This window comes from Peromyscus eremicus, chromosome 2 (genome assembly GCF_949786415.1).
Source record: "Peromyscus eremicus chromosome 2, PerEre_H2_v1, whole genome shotgun sequence".
Lineage (NCBI taxonomy): Eukaryota > Metazoa > Chordata > Mammalia > Rodentia > Cricetidae > Peromyscus > Peromyscus eremicus.
In genome coordinates, this window is record NC_081417.1 from 54,029,353 (window position 1) to 54,049,659 (window position 20,307).

A 20,307-nucleotide genomic window follows, 5' to 3' on the forward strand; every position below is an offset into this window, starting at 1 on the left:
TTGACCATAAGAGAATGAGTGTAAGATGATTTCTGTGATCTGGTCAGTGTTGGATTTTCCTTATTATTTACAGTTGGGTGGTATTAGGGATCAATATACAATTACTCTTATTTTATTTTCTCCATTGTGAAAATCTAATCCCTTTCCCCTCAGTAATACTGCTCATCTCACTTCCAACCCCACTGTAGTAAAAGGATGTGTGTCAGCCATGGTTAGGTGGAGGATGCCTGTAATCCCAGCTACTTGAGAGACTGAGGCAGGAGGATTGCAAAAAGAACTCTTTTTCCCACTCCTGTTTCCTCCCCCCCCCCCCTCCCCGCTTTATGGATTGATCTGTCTTACCATTTCTGGGCAGGAATTGGGAGAAGAAAGTCAACATTGACCAAGCTGCCATTCCTTGCTCCCTGAATGTGTGCTGGTCTCCTTTTGTCTGGATGGATTCTGGGTGCCAGTCCCCGCAGAAGCCAACCCCAGGTATTCTGGGCTCAGTCACTTACTTCTTAACTAGGAAGAAATGTGCCCCAGAGAGAATATTCTGTGTTGACTTTCTCAAGCATGTGTCACACCTTGCCCTTGAAGAGCACCACGAGCTCCGCCGGGCACCTCCACACAGCTTAAGCGGCAGATCTTCCTGAAGCAGGGACCCACTAGACAGCAGAGGTAGCACTTAGATGTGACTTCCAGTCTTTCCAGAATAATGCCGTATCCATGTCAGCACCCTAGTTCCGTCTGTGTTCATAGCTATAGCTGTAGATTTGGTTCATTTAACCACGTGACTTAGGAAAGCCACCATACTAGAAAAGCTAGGTTTGAGGGCAGAAAGGAGAGGACTCAATTAAATATGAGGTGGCTCTTTCTACTTTATGCAGGTGTACCCACTTTAAAAATACTTCAAGGGGCTCCGTGCGTCTCAGCGGCAGAGTGCTTGCACAGGACGTGCAAGGCCCTAGGTTCCGTCGCCGCTCTCTCTGGGTGTGCGTGTCGGTCTGGGATTCTGAAGGAGCATCTGTGTAAGAGCTTCACACAGTGTGTCAGTGTCAGGCGCCATGCGCAGGCCCAGCTTGCAGACTGCTTGCTCACTACCTGTATGGGAAGTCATCTCACCTACACTAGCGTGTCCCTATTTCCAGTGTATTCCATTTCAACCCATGTTGTGTCTGTGTGTTCCTTCCATCCAGCGCATCAGTAGGGAAGTGTGTGTGTGTGTGTGTGTGTGTGTGTGTGTGTGTGTGTGTGTGTGTGGTGATATTTACTGCATTGTTACATATGTGACTTTTTTTCTGGCTTCCTCGTGACAGCCTGCTGTCAAACTACAGCGCTGAGCTGAACCCTGGGTGAAAGAGCCTTCACGGCATCGAAAATGTTTTAGCTTCTCTCCATTCTGAAGAGCTTCCTTTGTTCCTACTGCCCTACCCATGTCTGACTGTTCTGTCTTCCTTTTCTTGCATTAAAATTGGAAAGGGAACAGGGGGAGCTCCTAAGGAGGAATAGGTCTGTAGAGGATTGTAAGTACTCATTCAGAAGCTATTCTTAGTTCCAAGAAATATAATGAAGTTGGGCTTTGAGTCCTGCTGAAGCTCCCATTAATGATTCCACTACCTGCCACCTGATTCTGTTTTCCCCTAGGACGCCTGGTGTTTTCTCCCTAATATTCTGAATGGACTGTCTTCTAAGTTGGGCACATCTTGAAAGGCAATGAGTGCTGTTGCAGTAACGTTCGCTAGTGAATCTTAATTGTCCTCTGAAGTGTTCTGTTATTACCTTTAAAGTCTGCGCCAGCAGACGCTTGCTATAGACCTGGATTTATCATCAGAAGTCAGCCTGCTCACGTCAGCATGTTGCCCACATTGTCATGACAGTGATTGCCGCTGACAGCGGCTGTCCTCTGCTGCTGTGTTCCTGGGTTCCCACTGCTGCAGATGAGAGACATGCAAACAACAGAGTCCCACCACCAGAGATCCCACAGACACCACCCAGTGAACAATGAAGTCATTGTTCACATGTGACATAAGGGCGTAAGCATGTAAATAATAAAACCTCTTGTGCAATGTGGGGAAATATTCACTGCAGACACTGTGAGGTTCTCTGTCTCATGGAAGGCAGTTTTTGCATGGGTTCCAAATGCCCATTACCTTCTTAACAGCCCTTTAAGAAAGGAAGACCACTCGGCTCACTATAGCATTCTAGCAATTTCTGTGCCAAGGAAAGCTAAAGTGCATTCCTTTATATAAAGCACACACTATAATTTACAAAAGTCACAGTGCTCCCAAGAATTGCAGCCTACCCACAACCCCTCACCTGAAGTGGAAACTCCCATCTGTTTGGTGGAAAAGCCCTTCTTTCTTTGAAATTCATTTTACATAGTGTGCGCGTGTGCATGTGTATGTGTGTGTTGTGCACACACATGCACCTGTCCCTGAAAACATGTAGAGGACAACTTGCAGGAGTCAATTCTGTCCTTCCACTGTGTAGGTCCTGGCGATTGAACTCAGGTTGTCAGGGTTGGCAGCGGGTGCCTTATTGAGACATCTCACCCACCCCTCCTCTTTCTCTGAATCATATTTATTTCTTCCAAATGAAACAAGAATCCCTTAGATCACTGAGATTCATAACGAGGTTTTAAGACTTGATTATGATTCTCTAAATGTTTCTGGCACTGCTGGAGCATTGGAAGGAGGAGTCCTGCTTTGAATTTACTTTAGTGTGAACCCATTTTTGTTTTAGTTTTTTTGTTTTTGTTTTTGTTATTGTTTTTTCATTGAGCCTTTAAGGGAGGCTTGGTGTATAGACATATACCCTTGTCAGCTCACACCAGGATCTCTGGCAGACCCTGAATTGTCTCGGTTTTGATGCTTGGAATATGACTTCCCACGGTGATGGAGGGTGCAGAAGTTGACTGGCCAAAGGTGTTCTGTTGAGCTGATGCAGTATTAAAGTATAAAAATTGCCAAGTGTTTGTAGACAGCGATATACAGCAGCGTTGCAGAATCCTCCTAATTGAAGAAATGTTTCATCTCTATCTTTGTTGACAGGAAAGATTGTCTCCTGATAATTGCTTTGCTTAAGTGTCTGATAATATGCCAGGAATGAGTGCATTCTGTGTGAGGTCATCTTTAATTATGCATGTACCACCTGTCAGCTCTAAATCAGTATCAGATTAGATCCTTGTGGAGTCACTTTGGGGAGCGTCGGAGGGAAGCCAAGGTGATCTCCTTGAAAAACAACAAAAATAGTAGTAAACATCTCTCATCACCTGAAGCTCCCTGAAAGCACCTCAGGGGCATAGTTCTTGAGGAGGAACACGCCACTGGTACGTCGGAGAAAACTGGAAATCTCACCCGAGCAAGATAAATCACCGTGGAGACAAATGACAGGAGAGTATGGAAGTGCCTCCTCGCTGCGGCCATCTGTTGCATTTCCTTTTTACTCCTTCTCATCGCTGTAAATGAGCCAGGGAAAAGCTCAGAACCATTTTTATAAGCTATGTGAGGACAGGAAATATGTTAATGATGTTAGATTTCATACATTTGGGGGATTTTTTTTCAGTAGTTGGTTGGCTTTTTTTAGAAGGACAAATGTGGGTTGGAAGAAATGCTTGTTACCCTCTGTCAGCTTTTAGTAGTTTTATTCTCACTTTTCAGGGTTGTTTGGGACTTTCTGGTGGGATGTTTAGGGTTCTTTACTGAAAGTTCTGTTCTCTCTTCGAAAGGGTGGGCTTCTAAGAGGCGTTTCCTTTGTTCACCTGTCAGAGGCTGGAGGGGAAGGGTGTTACACTCTTTCATATAGGTGGGCTTGGCTGACTGCAGAGTGACGGGCGGAGAAGGGCCTGTACAGTGACAGGATGTGCTGTATCCCGTGGGGCAGCTCTCGGAATGCAAAGGGAAGGCTCCAAGCCTGTCTGCTGTCCAAGCTGAGAAAATGGCCCTGAGACAGGTTTGCCTCAGACACACTTTTTGAAAATCCTGAAATGCTCCTTTTCAGACACCTCCAAGTAGAAGCACAAGAGAGTAAACCAGGTCAGTTGATGGAGGGATCCAATTGGCCTCCAGCCACCCAGAGCACCAGGTCATGACCCTGAGTACCTTTTGACTGCCATCCAGTGCTTAAGGTGACCTTTGCTTTTCTCCCTGATCAGAGGGTCCCCCGAAGTGGATCTGGGAAATGCAGAGTGGCTCTGAAACCACCTACTGTCAAGTCCAGCGCTGGCCCTTTCATATGTGATTGATCAAATAAAGGTGACACTGGACTGTGAACTCCACACAGTGCGTACTTCTTTTTAAAGTGACTACAGTGTGCCCATCCCTGACAGAAGAGCATCAGAAAGTTAGGTCCAGGAAAACCGAGGGAAAGAACCAGGAAGCAAAAGCAGCACCGCCATATTCCCCCATTCCCACTCATCATTGCCAAACCCTTCCCATCTGCCTGGAAAAATCTTCTGCTCTCTCCACCTGCCTGACTCCTATTTTGAATGTTATCTCCTCTAAGAAGCATCTTTAAATTTGTTCTTTTATAATTTCATGCGTGTGTATAATGTTCTTTGATCAGCGTCGCCCCAATTATCCTCTCGTCCCTCCTTCCCTCATCACCAAATCCCTTCTTCTTCTCCAGTCCTCACCCTGCTTTCACGCTTTTGTGTGGGTGAGACCCATTTAATTAGAGTTGAACACGGGTGGGATCATTTGCTTGCACAAGCGCAATGTCCCAGTGGTTAGACCACTGATGGGTATGATTGTAACCTCTAATTTACTCTAGCTCCTCTGGGAGGGGTGAGGCCTTGTGAGCCTGTCTCTTCTCCATAACGGAGTACTGGTGGGTCCAGTTCTTAAGGGTAGCCACTGATGACCTGAGTCACGGTGCAATGACCGGGACCTGTCAACTATACATTTCCAGTACCCCTTGTGTCCCCCAGCTCTTACATTCTTCCTGCTTCCTCTTCCTTGGTGTTCTCTGAGCTTTGGAGGATTGACATACATGTCCCGTGTAGAGATGAACATTCAGCAATCACTTAGTCTCAGCACATTTGACCAGTTATGGCTCCCTGCATTAACCATTGCCCATGGCAAATAGAAACTTCTCTGACCAAGGCTTAGAGTAGCACTGTTCTGTGGATGTAAACATAAATATTTGGAACGCAGTTTGACACGGTGTCCACTTAACAAAGCAACAGTAGTTAGCTCCCCCATAGGATCTATGACCACCATAGCCATGGGGTTTGACCAGGTTTGTAGACCTAAGTATGAATTCCTCCTGGGGGAGGGCCACAAATCAGGCCGAAAGTAGGGTGGTTGTTGTTTTCGGGGGTTTTTTTGGTTTTTTTGTTTTGTTTTGTTTTGTTTGTTTTTGTTTTTGTTTTTGTTTTTGAGACAGGGTTTCTCTGTGTAGCTTTGAAGCCTTTCCTGGAACTCATGCTGTAGACCAGGCTGGCCTCGAACTCACAGAGATCTGCCTGGCTCTGCCTCCCGAGTGCTGGGATTAAAGGTGTGCACCACCACCGCCCGGCAAGAAAGTAGTTAACTATCCACATAACAATCCTGCCACTGTTGCACTGGAGGGCACATCTCGCCTCGCAGGTTGGTAATACAGCTCACAGGTTCGCAGCTAGGTAAAGCATTATGCTAGACAGCAGGGAAAGCTGCTGCTTAATTCCAGCTTGATTTCTCTAATTTCTGCAGTCAGAATGTGTGGCGACTTTAGCGATAGGATCTTATCATCTAATTCTGGTGGGCACCCAAGAGGAATGGCAAGAACCTGTGTTGTTTTGGGAGCTTCTGGGATCTCCCTGACCAACAACTCATAAGAAGGTATCCCACACCTCACACTGGGATTTTGTCCTAATCAGCATTTCTTTTCTTCCTTTCTGGAAAACCTGCTGCCCATCACCCAGCCCCTGGCAGACTGCCTGCCTCCTTCAGTGTTCATCATAGTACCCTGCAAGGTCTATTTTATGTAGCTCTCTCTGAAGAAAAAAAAAAAAAGCTAGCATCTTAATTGTGACCAGGGAGCTCCAGAGCCCAGGCAGTAATGATTTCGGTGGGTCCATAGTACCCAGGTCCCATTAAGGATATTGTGACCATACACTAGAGAAGGACATTTACACGTGTGAGAGCTTCATGCAGGGCACGCTGGACGGACGATGGAATGTTAGCCCGGAGAAGAAAGGGAGAATGGAGGCCACAGTGGCTGTGTGGTGAAGTAGGTGAGACACTGTTGCCCAAGAAACAGCAGAGATGGCATTATATGGAGAAGATTTTATTTCAAAACAAGATTGTTTTGCACATGAAGCTACCCTGCTGTGGGGCCTGTGACTTTCTTTGGCAACAGTGGCCCCTGTTGCTAGAAAGAGCAGTATGTTTTAGTACTGTAGCTGGGGTTTGAGAATATACTCAAATGACTGTGCTGTGAGGGGCACAGATCAGATAACCCTGACTTGTGAAGAATGGGAACCCCTGCTCCATGCAGGATGGCCGTGAGGAGGCACTCCTGACTTCGATGTGGTACGTGGTTGGCCTAGTACATATCCAGCCACGTGCTACAGGCTGGAGTTGGGGGTGTGATGGAAGACTTTCTTTTTCAGAGAGGCTGTGCAGTGGGACAGAGTAGCACTTGATCTAGCCCCAGTACACATTTCTCCCAGCCTCTTGCTTGCTGTGAGCCAGAGAGGCCCCCCTCAACACTCGAAACCTCCATTTCCGACCAGGAAAATAAATACACATAAAAAAATACACGTAATATTGTTCACCTCTTGGGAGTTGCCATGAGGTTTAATGAAGGTGGAAGAGCCACCTCAAAACTGAGCTGTCCCTGGTCCAGTGGACAGAATCCTCGCTTGCAGGTTACTGTGATCTGGGTGACAAAATGGAACATGCTATAGAAAATCCCCCAGCTTGGACACGGATGTCGCTCTATCGTAAGCATAGGGCTCTGGTTCCATCCTCAGCCTACAGAAAAAGAACCAGAGGTTCCCAGCACCACAGCTGCTACAGAATAGGTTACTGGGGGTGTTGACCCCGCTGCCGGGAGCTAGGAAGCTGGATCAGGGGTGCCTGACCCTCTGCTGATCAGGACCTCAGAATGTTCCCAGGTGTTTGCCAAAGTTGGCTCCCATGGTGACTCCTCCTTCTCCTGCCTGTCGTCTGAGCATGGTGACATGCTCACCACTTTTCTTTTCTCCTCCTCTCTCCTTCCATCTCATCCTGATCTCTCCTTTTGTTTTTCTGACTTCCCTCCTGGCCTCTTCTTCTTTCTGTGTAAGACTGTTCTAGTGAGCACAGCATGTCAAATGACATTCTCGGTAATACATTCATTCTGTTACATTGCTTTTTAAAATCATTTGTATAATCAAACCCAGGTCCTCTAGAAGGTCAGCCAGTGCTCTTAACTACTGAGCCATCTCTCCAGCCCCTACATTTTTGTTTTAGTGTGTGTGTGTGTGTGTGTGTGTGCGCGCGCGCGCGCGCACGCGCGTGCGTCCTGTTCCACCCCTCCCTCTTCCTCCCCCTCTCTCTGTGGGGTGTGTGGGTATGCATGTAGAGGTCAGAGAACAACTTGGAGGGCCTGGTTCCCACCTGGCACTGTGTGAAACCTGGAGATAGAACTAAGGTCACCAGGCATAACAGCGGGCATCTGTACACACGGAGCCCAACAAAACAGGAGTTTTTTGTAGCTTTGGGAGGAGGGCAAAAGTGAATCTTTTCATGTTCCTCTTGACTTTCTTAAAGTTTTTTTTTTCCTGTGTTGACATTTTCCCCTTCTATCATCCCTTGAGCTTGTAGTCATTAACTTGCCAGACACTGATTGTCTTTATGACGTTGCTGGAGTTAGGAGAGTGTCATTCACAGAGAACCTAACCCATATATTAACTCAGACACAGCAAATTGCTAAATATATGCCTTTAAATGAAGAGCTTCAGAATGCCAATTTGACTCTCTTGTTCACAGCCACTCCTGTTGAAAGGGGGTGCCAGTGGGCAAAGGAGGGTGAATTTCTGCCACAGAACTGAGCTGGAGTGGAACGCTAGCCTCTGGATACACACAGCTGCTCCAGCTCAAGTCCACAGCATTTGTTTCCCAGGACCTGGTGGGGCAGTCCGGGCCTAACAGGAGGGCAGTGGGCACCTGCCAGCCTCCAGGCTTGCTCAGTCCTTGTCTACAGCTCGAGTGTCTGAACCGTGGTTCCCATTAATCTTCTTACTCCACCCGAACCTTATTCCTCCCAGTGTCTATTTCGGTAAATGCCGAGTAGATAGAAAAGTGGGGCGGCAGAGGGAGGGGAAGGGAAAAAGGAAAAATAATCAAAGAAAGAAAGAGGATGCTGGTTTATACAGTGCCTAGTGTGAGTGAGACAAGGGCAGTGCAAGCCTTGCGGGACTCAGTCCGTGGGGAAATGTGAACAGTATCGGGGGAAATGCTGATGGTGCCCCATCCCTGCCCAGGTGGAAGAGAAGCCATGTGTTCTGTCGTGCATCTGTAGACATGCAGTGCTCCAAAGCTTTCTTTTCTGGTCTGTGTTGTTTTTTCTTTAACAGAACGTTACTTTAAATTTCCAATCATTCCTAAATCTTGAATCAGAAGGCAGTATTGGTTCCCTCCCTAGGAAAGGAAGATGGCAATCTATTCCCCTGACTCTTGGACCTTGGTGTTTCCTTGGGGAGCCAGTAGCCTGGTGGAAGATCATGGCTCTCCACCCTGGGGTCATTATCCCCCTCTTAGGACTTAGTGCCCCCAGCCCCAGTGTGAACACCTCTGTGAAGGGTGAAGGAAAGAGTCTTTCCTTCTGTGTAGCCCTGGGCTCTCCCAACAACCTCGTGAGAAGAGATGGGTGCCACATGTATGTGGAATTCTACTACACCATGTAAAGACGTTGGCTTTGTTTTTCTCAGAGCATTTACATTTGTAAAAGCTTCCAGCAACACTTGAGGTCAGTTGCTGGGTGCCTTTTAGTCAACTGCCAAATCCATGTAAAAGAGGCTTCCAGCCTCCTTAAAAGAGAAGTAACTCCTCCTAATTTTCTTCCAAATGATCTGACCTTAGCCTCGTTCACAGACATACACTGGTTTGGTTTTTCTGTGTCTTGTTTTTTGATTTGTTGTTGTTGTTGTTTTTCATAAGCTGATGCAAAGGCTTTGAGCTTCCAGCTGTGACTCTTTTGTTTTGCCAGCCCTCTGCACTGGCCTTAAATGGTCACCATGCTGCCTACAGAGGGCTTGGGGAGTTCAGCCCCCACCCGCAGCCTACGCCATCTAGCAGAGGACTTAAGACAGACTCAAAGAGCTGGGACATGGATGATGCAAATGGCAGGTTCCAGTGTGTTTGATAGACGGGCTTGAGCACAGGCATACTTGGTAGCGGTAGGAGACTTTTTAGACAGGACAATAAGGCGCCCCTGGTGTTTTCTTAGCATGTAATATCCTTATGACTGCCTTACCATTCCTGTTCCATTCCAGGCTCCTGGAGAGCAGGGCTCTCTGATTCATTACTATGCCCTGTGGTATCTTAGTAAAGGGTTGCTTAAACAAATCATGTTCTCTACCATGCTTAATTTTTATCTTAAAAATAGTATGACAGTTAAAAATCTGTATTTAATCTCATATGGGGCATGCTAACTCATGAAAAGTCCTCAAACTGTAGAAAAAGTGAAATGCTTTTGTTTCTGCTTCGGCACAACACGAATGCAGAATTTTCAAAGAACCTTGGGGATGCTTGCTTATAGCCTCTTACGTAGCCCTAGTGCCAAGAACTATGCCTGACGTTTAAAGGACACTTAATAGATATCTGTTGAGTGCTGGTGAGAGGGCTCGGAGAGCAAAGGCCTCTTTCACCAAGCCTGGAAATCTGAGCTCAGCCCCAGTCCACACCGAGGAGGAGGAAGGAGTCGGCTCCCTCAAGTGGCGCTCTGACCTCCATACACTTGGCGAGGCATGTGTGTGTACAAAATGTAATGAGAATTTTTAAAAATACATTTGTTGAAGGAGTGGGTAAATGCTGACTGAGCTCCTCCTGTGTGCTTACTCCCGTATTAAATTCTGGAGACTGCAACGATAAGCGGTGAACCCCCCCACTTAAGTGTTTGCCCCCCGAGAATCAATGCAGAAGACTAGTGACCCGTCTAGCCATCATCCAGGGTGAGAAGGCAGTGAAGATAACGCAGAGAATTTGGTTTGTGTTGTGCCGGTGTTGATAACCAGACATCATGGTGCACGCTTGCAGTCTCATAAGGGAGGAGAAGGCTGAGGCAGAAGCATTGCAAAGTCAAGGCCAGCCTTGGCTACATAGCAAGACCATGTTTCAAAAGTCCAGTGGCTATGAGGCTATCTCACTGTTAAAAGAGTTGCCTCCCAGTTACAAAACCCGGAGTTTGATTCCCAGCACGGCCCCAAGGAGGAAAGGAGGAAGAAAAACGTTACATTATGTCCCTGAAACAAGAAAGAAGAAACAAAGAATAAGCCTTGTTGTTCTACTCTACTTTTCTCCTTTTGTTTTACTAACCTTTGTCCCACATTTTTTCCTTTTCTGGGCAATAGGGAATCATGATAAGCCCCAAGGTACAAACAGTGCTAAAGGTAGCATAGGAAAGTTACACATCAGACTTCCGGGTCACTGGAGTTCCCATGTGTGTTAGTTGGCTTCTCTAGAGGAACAAAGTTAATAGAACGGATGTATAATACAAGAGATTTATTGGGTCAGCTTACACAATGTGGACTGGGTAGTCCACATTGACTATCTGCCCACTGGAGAGGCCAAGGAACCAACTGGTAGCCTGTCAGACAATGAGGCTGGGGGTCGGGAGGATCCTTGGAGAACTGCTGGTCTATGGTCAGTGGGGCAGGCTGAAGAACCTGGGTTGTGACAGCGGCAGAAATGGCAGCCTCTGTAGCAGCAGCAGCATACATGCCCTGACCAGCAAGAAGCAAAGACAGGCAGGCAAGCAGCTTGGCTCTTTCCTCAGACCTCTTTACATCCAGGCTGCTGCCAGAAGGCGCTGCCATCGGAGGGATGGAGGGATGGCCATTACCCCTTAGATAATCCTTCCTGGAAATGCCGCATGAGACCTCCCCAGAGACATGTCTCTTAGTTCGTTTCAGATCAGTCAATTGGTCTATCGTGATTAATCATCATACAACATAAGAAGAAAAATATTGCTGCTTTTTAATTGTCCTTCCCAATGGGCAGTTTCTCCTCTTCCTTCCTACGAGGTGGTGTTCATGAGCTACCAGCAGCTTCCCCTACATGCTGAGCACTTGACTGTGTTTTATCTCCAGACTCTACTCTCTAATACCTTTACCAAAACATTAATTTGACGTTCCTTTGGAAGTTCATTTGCAGCCTATACAGACTAGAACTTGTTGCTGCACCCCTACATTCCTCCTGGCAAGACTCTTCTCCCGATACCCATTCCCAGATGAACCCAGAAGTCATCCCATTCTCCATGCTCTACACCCATAGTATCCAAAGCATCAGTATGGGTGTTTGGATAGGATTCCCTGTAGATCCGTGTAACCTACATACATCTTCCTGTGTGCTTTTAAATTACCCCCAGGCCACCTGTGATACCAATACAGTGCGAATACTGTATAAAGACTGACTCTGCTGTGTTATTTAGGAATGGTGACTGGGGGGAAAGCCTGCATGTGTTCAGTATAGACACAGTTCCTTTCTGGATATTTGGGTCTGTATGGAACCTGCAGATCCAGAGGGTCGGCCCTACGACTTTAAATCTCAGATCCACATCTTCTCCGAGGTCTACAGCTCAGACCCCCTAGAGACAGGAGAGTCAGTCTTGTCCTTACTCCTTTTCTCCTCTATCTGTTGTTCATAAAGGTGTTGGTGTGGTCTTTCTAACACACAATTAGGAACTTAACACATTCCGAACTCCTTAGTATCTTGTAACCTTTGTGACCCCCTCAGTGTCTCGGCCCTGCTCATCTCTCTACTTTCGTCTGCTGACACACCTTTATGTCTCTGCTCTGCAGCCTAGCATGTTGCCTGGACTCAGTGTGTGTTTACCGAGTCCACCAGTAAACCAGAGCTGTGGAGGGGAGGGCACTGGCATAGGAAGCTAACAAGCAAAGGCTGAGCTGGGAAAAACGTGGTCAAGAGAGGAGAGCAACAGTCAGATAGAACTGGGCCCCCCGTCCTCCCCTCTACCCACCCTTTCCCTCTGGCTTTACTAAATGTTTTGAAGTTTCTCTCTGCAGCCCATGGTTTTGCCAACTCCGTTCTCTGGCTGCCCTTGCGGCTCAGCCACCTGGCACACTTGGCAGGCTGCATCTTCTGTAAGGTGCACCCCTCCTCTAACGTCTTCTCTGACCTGCCCCCTTGCAGATTTACCTTTCTGAAAAGGTAAATCATTTAGCCACCAACCCTGTGCTCATGGTCATTCTTACTAGATGACACAGGCTCCCTTGATAGCTGACGTGTTCTTACTCTCTAGTGCCTCTCCAAAATCCCCAGTGCCACTACCGCAACCATCCCTCAGTCTCTCAAGTCTGTTGGAAGGGTGTGTGTGTGTGTGTCTGTGTCTGTGTGTGTGTGTGTGTGTGTGTGTGTCTGTGTCTGTGTGTACTATCTCTCCTGAACTGTACCTGTCACTTTCAACAGTAAGTGGCATACAGAAAACTGAGTTCAATGCAGTTGAGCAAAGGCACCAATCGAGGCTTACAATACAGTACTAGGGACGGGTCTATACCAGCTGCTGTAAGGAACAATGTACGGTGGGCAGGGTATCCTTTGTATTGTATTGTCCCCATCCCTAGTACAGGTAGACATTACCTCATTCCTAGCCTCCAGGCATCCATCCCCCTGCCTCCACGCGCTCCACATGCCCCTGTGGTGTGAGCTGGTGGAAATGTCACTTTGATGGAGTCATTTGTTGTCATTAGTGACTCCTGGCCCTAGTGTGAGGGACGCTCCCGTCTCCCTCTCTGCCTCTCAGCAGTCAGGTTCAGTCCCATTAAACCTCGTGGGTGACTCTGCCCTCCATCTCTGCTGCCCAGCAATGAGCACTTCCTGGAGTGACCTTCCCTTCGTCCTCACCTGTCAGAGCCCCCCTAGAATGTTTGCCACAACCCAACACTGTCCTCACTCTCACATCCACTGCGGCTGTCTCCCCTGGGCTGGGGGTCCACACACAAAAACAGACAGCAGGAAGGAGTGAGCTGTTTGGAGAGATTGGCATAATCTACCTGTTCTTTGAAACCTACCCAAGTCTGCTTTATTTGCCCAAGACAATACTTGGCTTGTGAAATTCTGATTATTCTACACCATGCATTCTGACATATAATCACATACTGCCTTACGTTGTCATATAAACGTCTCCTATACATGTGACCTGCTTTCTCAGTCTATGTCTGTATGTTTATACCAGCATTTTCAGTTACTGTTTGCTGTCCAGGAAAAAAAAATCCCAGACCTAGTGTCTTAAAACGAAGGATATTTATTATTTCTTATGGTTCCGATGGTTCACTGGGCAGTTCTTCTGGTTTGCACGGCCTTCAGCTGAGCTGAATAATCCAGGCTATAGCAATGACCCACAGCTCTGCCACCTGTTTCATTTAAAAGAAAAAAAAACTGTTACTGGAACATAGCCACACCATATTATCTGTGATGGCCTTCACTTTGTGACAGCAGAATCAAGTCACTGTAGTTGAGATGACCACATGGCCTACAGCCTAACATATACACTGGTCCCCTAAGAAAATTTCCTCTAAAAAAGAAAATGTTGCTGAGCCCTGTTCTGGGATGGCTAGATGGAAAAAGCCTTACCTGAGATGGCTTTTCTGTCTCTGCAGTCTCTCAGCTCCAAGAGACTACCCTGGTATTGTTTTATTTGATGTAGCAAGAGAGAGCAAACACCTAATAGGCAAAATATCTTCAAGTCTACTTCCATCACATTTTCTAATATCCTTGGTGAAAGTAAGTTCCATGGCCAATCCCAGAATCAGTGTTTGGGGGGGGGGGCACTGCCCTCCAGCTTGTATTACAAGGGGATTATTGCACCTGTTTTAGGAAGCAGTCTACAAAGCTGAACCATATTCCAGCAACCGGGCTTCATCAGCTCCATCCCCAGTTCCTAGCTTGAAATAAACAGCAGGCCCACCAGACATACTTGTGGAATTGAATTCAAGACACAGATAGGGCTTAGAAGTAGAGTACTTGCCTCACAGTAGCAAGACCCTGGGTTTGGTTCCTAGTACAAATGTGTATGTGCACATGGAATCATGGAGCCCAGCAGAAGCCCTGCGTGTGTGAGGTCCCGAGTGAATATATACTGTTGATGTGGGCGTGGGCATGTCAAGGATCCTAGCCTCACAACCAGGGGGAAATGGCCAAACCTTCCCTTCTGGTCCATGTGTGAATGTTGATAGTGTGTACAGACCATTTCCATGACACCTTTCTCCTCCCCAGATGTCTACAGCCTGAAGACTGTTCCCCTACAAAACTGCTCCTACCAAGATTATCTAAATCTGTCTCCTTGATCTAGCTGTATATCATAACCCCTGCCTCTTTGTTTATGTGTATATAATAGACCCATGGCTTGTTCAGCCATATGCAGTAATCATGTTTCCCTGTTCAACTTTATATAATAAACATGCTGAGCTTCCAGGGTGCTCCCATTTCTCCATCAGAGAGCCCAGACCATCAGAACCCAGCTTTTCTCAGTGTCCATGTGTTCATCTGTCTTGTCTTTTGTTCACTCACTGCGCCCCCAAATCAGGTACATCCCTGGAATTGTGCTAGCATGGTGTGGAATCTTCAGAGACAGGAAGCACAGGAATGATTATTGTGTCACTGCTGTGTGCCAAGGGCAGCCATAGGCTGTGGATGCAGTGATGGACAGGGTTTGTTCCCAGCCTCCAAGCACCTGCAGCCCACTCAGCTTTGTGTCTTTGCCATCCAGTTGTGAAATGAGATTTCTCAGGGAATTCCTCAGAAAGAGCTTTAGAATATAAGTGTCCTGGCCTTTCTTTCTTGTAGGTTATATGGGTGACATGGAAGACTCATATTCTGTGTCCCTTTCTCTGACACTATTTCGTTTATTCTTTGACAAGTTCATACAGGTATACCATGTATCTTGATCATAACAAATCAAAAAACCCCTTCCCACTCACTTCAGAACCCCCAAATGTGTCTCCCTTCTCCCTTCATGGCCTCTTAATTTTTAAAGTATTTTATTGGTTTTTTTTTTTTGAGAATTTCATACAATGAGTTTTGATCATACACACCTTCCCTCCCCCAACTCTTCCTGGATCCACTCCCTTTCTCTCCTCACCAACTTTGTGTCTTTTTCCCCCTTAAGGCCAATTTGTGCCGCTCAAATATTCTTGGATATGTGGCCTTTCACTGGAACATGGTCAGCTTATCAGGGGCCACACTCTTAAAGAAAACTGACCCTTCCTCTCCCAGCAGCTAACAATTGCCAATTGTTAGCTTGGCGTGGAACTTGGTGCACAATCCCCTCTCCATGCTGGGATTTGGTCTGCCTTGGGCTTGCACAGAGCTTGTGCATGATCTCACAGCCACTGTGACGTCATACGTATAGTTTCCCTGAGGTTTCAGGAAGACATTTTTTCCATGTGGTCATCCCCATCACCTCTGACTCTGTAGTCTTTCTATCCCTTCTTCAATGATCTCTGAGTCTTTGGAGGAGTAGGTGCAGTATATTGCATCCATTTAAGACTCAACATTCTGCAGTCTCGTACTCTCTGCACTTTGGACGTTTATTGATCATCATGTATTATAATCAGAAGTTTCTCTGATGAAGGTTAAGAAACACCTTAATCTATGGGCATAATAAGTCATGGGAGTTGATTCAGTACTTCGTTCATTTAGCAGAATAATTGTAGAAGGTTTTCTCCTAGAGTCTATGATCTATCTAGCCATAGGTTCTTGGCCTCAATAATGGTGCCAGATATAGGTTTCATCTGGTTGAGCAGGCCCCAATCAGAAAATAGTTGGTTACTCCCACGGCATGCATTCCACTATTGCATGAGTGGGCATGTCTTTCCAGGCCAGTCATTATTGTAGTTCACCAGGTTCACAGCTGGGTGAGATTGGTACTTTTCTTCTTCAGTCCTGTGCATAGCACCTTCCAGCACTGTGAAAGCTACCCAATAGGGATAAAGCTTCCAGGTCAATACCAGCTTCATCTTTCTTTCTATGTTCTATTGCTAGAATATGTGGTGTCTTCAGCAGTAGGGTCTTAACATCAAGTTCTGGAGGTTACTCAAAGAACATTGGCAATAGCCTATACTGTTTTCAGTCTTTGAGACCTCATCAGCCAACAACTCCAATAAGTAATTTATTCCTGGCACCAGGCTTTTTCTTTGTTATCTGTAGACAAATTTCTAAACAGTCTTATTAAATAAGAAACACAGATCCAAAAACAGGGGTGAAGGCCGTAGAGATCAGAAAGATAGTGATAGCCACCAACTAATCTTAGCTCACCATACCTCTGTAGCTTCTCAAGAAAAACCAGCTTCTTCCTGTCTAACCTGTGCCATATTGCCTTGCTGTTCTGCCTTCTCATTGGCTCTTAGTTTAGCCACTTCACTTCTTCGTCACTGCCTCTCTGTTTAGACCTCCAGATCTCTATGGTTGGTACTGGGATTAAAGGCGTGTGTCACCATGCTTGGCTGTGTCCTTAAACACACAGAGACTCTGCCTGCCATGTGATCGGATTAAGGCCATGTGCTGCCACCGCCTGACTTTTGTTTATGGCTGGCTGTGACCTCTGATCTCCAGGCAAACTTTGTTTATTAACATACAAATAAAATATCATCACAATTACTGTTTAACCATTTCTTATAGACAGAGTCCCAACCACCTGCTCTCAAATAACTGGCAACCCCTTCCCAAATAACTGACTCAGAGACTTAATATAAATTATAAATGCTCAGCCAATAGCTCAGGCTTGTTACTAACTAGCTCTTATAACTTAACCCATTTCTATTAATCTATGTGCTGCCCCAAGGTTCATGGATTTTACCTCTATCCCATTTGTGTCCAACTCGTTCTCCTTCTAGCTGGCGACTCCTCTGACTCCGCCCTTTCTCATCTCATCATCCTCAGTTCAGCTTTACCACCTAACTTTATCCTATTCAGCTCTCATATGAGTCAGCTTGTTTATTAAACCAATCATAGTGACATGTATTCACACAGTGTACAGAAGGATTGTTCCACAGCATTTTCTAGCCTTCTGGCCTCTCCTGACACTCCAAATTAAACACAAATATCCAAAAATTCAAAGCTAGGATCCTAATTTGAGAGAAAAAAAAATGTGATGTTTTTCTTTCTGGGCTTGGATTACCTCATTTAGTAAATATTTTATAGTCTATTCACTTCTTTACAGATTTCCTAATTTTCATAATTTTTTACAGCTGAATAGAATTCCATTCTGTAAACAGCACATTTTCATCAGTTGATGGACATGTAGACTTACTCCATTTTCTAGTTATTGTGGATAGAATAGCAAAGAACATGAATTTGCAGGTATCTCTGTGTTAAGATATGGACTCCTCTGGCCATATGCCCAGAAGTGATATGTTAGCTCATATGTTATTTCTCTTATGTTTTTAGGAAACATACGTACAGATTTCCACAGTGGCTGCACCAATTTACACTCTCACAAAGGTGGATATGGGTTCTCCCTTCCCCACATCCTCACCAGCAATTGTTGTTATCTGTGTTCTTGGCTGTGGTTGTTCTAACTAGAGTAAAATAGAGTCTCAAAGAAGTTTTAATTTACATTTCCCTGATGGTTAATAATATTGCACTTTTTAAACTGTGTATAGGTCATTTGTATTTCTTCTTTTGAAAACTGTTTTGTTCCATAGCCCATTTTTTTATTGAGTTGTTTGGTTTTTTGAGGCTTCGTTTCTGGAGTTCTTTTTATATTCCAGTTTACTAATCTTTTGTTGGATGTATAGTTGGCAAAGATTTTCTCCCAATCTATAGGCTGTTTCTTCACTTTACTGAGAATTTATTTCCCTGTACAAAAGGTTTTCTTTTTTTTTAATTTCCATGAGATCCTATTTTCAATTATTGGTCTTTTCTGGAGTTAACGGAGTTATTTTTAAAAATCCTAGCTGGGCAGTGGTGGCTCATGCCTTTAATCCCAGCACTCAGGAGGTAGAGGCAGATGGGTCTATGAGTTTGAGGCCAGCCTGGTCTATAGAGTGAGTTCCAGCCTAGCAAATGCCAGGGCAACACAGAGAAACCTGTCTTTAAAAAAAAATCAAGCAAACAAAACAAAACTCTTTAACTATGCCTATATCTTTAACCATATTCCTTCATTGTCCCCTGAACATTTCAGAGTTTCAGGTCGCATGTTAAAGTTCTTAATCTTTTAGAGATTGGTTTGTGTGCAGGGCAAGAAGTAAGAATATAATTTCAGTCTTGTACATATAGATACCTAGTTTTCCTAGCACCATTTGGTTTTTGTTTTGTTCCATTTTATTCTCTCATGCATTATATCTCAAGTGCCGTTTCCCATCCCTCTACTCCTCTCGGTGCCCACTCCTTCCTCTCTCCCCCAGATCCACTTCTCCATTTCCCTTCAAAAAAGAGAAGGCCTCCCAAGGATATCAATCAAACATGGCATTACAAGACCTCATACCAAGGCTAGAAGAGGCGACCCAGGTAGGAGGAAGAGGGTCCCAAGAGCAGGCAACAGAGTCAGAGACACCCCTACTCCCACTGTTAGGAGCCCCACAAGAACAGCAAGCTACACAACCATTTCATATATTCAGAGAACCTAGCTCAGACTCATATAGATTCCGTGATTATTGCTTCAGTCTCTGTGAGCCCTTATGAGCCCTGTTTAGTTGGTGTCTGAGGGCCGTGTTTCTCTCAATATCTGTTTCTAGTATCTTTGTCAAAAATGAGGTGGCTATGGTTCTATGCCCTCATATCTGGGTCCTGGATTCTATTCCATTGATCTATATGGGGTTGGTTGGTTGGTTGGTTGGTTGGTTGGTTTTGTTTTGTTTTGTTTTGTTGTTGGTGGTGGTGGTTTGGGGTGCTAGAACTCAGCAGTTTATCTTGAAATCGGGTATAGTGATAACAACCATCTTTCATTGTTGTTCAGGATGACTTTGGCTATCCAGAGCCCTCAGTATTTCCATATGAATTTTTAAATTGCCTTTTCTGTTTCTGTGAAGAATGTCACTAGAATTTTGATTGGGATCGCATTGAATCTGTAGATTTTGTTTTGGTAGGATGGCTATTTTCACAGTATTGATTCTTCTGATCCCTGATTCTTCAGTTTCTTTCTTTGGTGTTTAATTTTTCACTGTGAATGTCTTTAGCTTCCCTGGTTAGACTGGGTACAAAGTATCTTTTTTTTTTTTTTTTTTTTAAAGACTGCCCCTAACTTCTTTCTCAGTACATTTTCCACTGGCTACTGTGTATTCATTTTGTATCCTTCTGCTTTGATGAAATTGTCAGTCCTCTTAAGTTTTCTGGTAGACTCTTGGGGTCTCTCGTGTATAGAATCTTGCCATTTGCAAATAGAGATGCTTTGACTTTCCTGTCTGTATCCCTTTTTATTACTCCAGCTAAGACTTCTAGTTGTATATTGAATGAAGAATGGAGAAAGTTAGCACCCTTGTCTTGTACCTGATTGTATGGAAATGCTTTTAGCCCCCCCCCATTTAATATAATGTTGACTACTGTTTTTTTTTATATATATAGCCTTTATTATGTTCAGATATGTTCTTTCAGTTCTGAGTTTCTTCAGGACTTTGAACATGAAGAGATCGTGAATTTTGTCAAAGTCTTTCTGTGTCAGTTGAGCTGACCAAATGATTTCTGTCCTTGAGGTCAGTTACAAAATTTATAACATTTATTGAGTTACATATATGAACCAGCTCTGCATCTGGAATGAGGCCAGCGTGATCATGGTGAATGATCTTTGCGCTGTGTTCTGGAATTCTTTGCAATGTTTTGTTGAGAATATTTGCACCTGTGTCCATCAGGGAGACTGGTTGTGACTTTCTTCTTGTTGAATCGTTATCTGGTTTTGGTATCAGGATGATACTATCCTTGTAAGAAAAGTTTGAAAGCCCTCTTTCCTTCCCCATTAATGAAATGGTTTGATAGACATTAGTGTTAGGTCTTCTTTGAATTCTCATTGGCTGTTGTAGATCGGTTTATATTGTTTATCTTTGTTTTATTTTGGTCTGTCATATGCATCTAGGAATCTACCCATTTCTTTTAGATTTTTTGATTTAATGGACAGTATGTCCTTGATGTAAGACCTAATGATTTTCTGCATTTCCTTGCTGTTTGTTGTAATGGTTCCCTTTATGTC

General features: G+C 45.0%; 1 protein-coding gene across 1 annotated transcript in view; it reads left to right on the forward strand.

Annotated features, from left to right (window-relative positions):
- Positions 1-20,307, forward strand: part of Bach2 (BTB domain and CNC homolog 2) — a 152,399-nt gene that overhangs the window by 11,914 nt on the left and 120,178 nt on the right. The gene's annotated exons all lie outside the window — the stretch shown is intronic.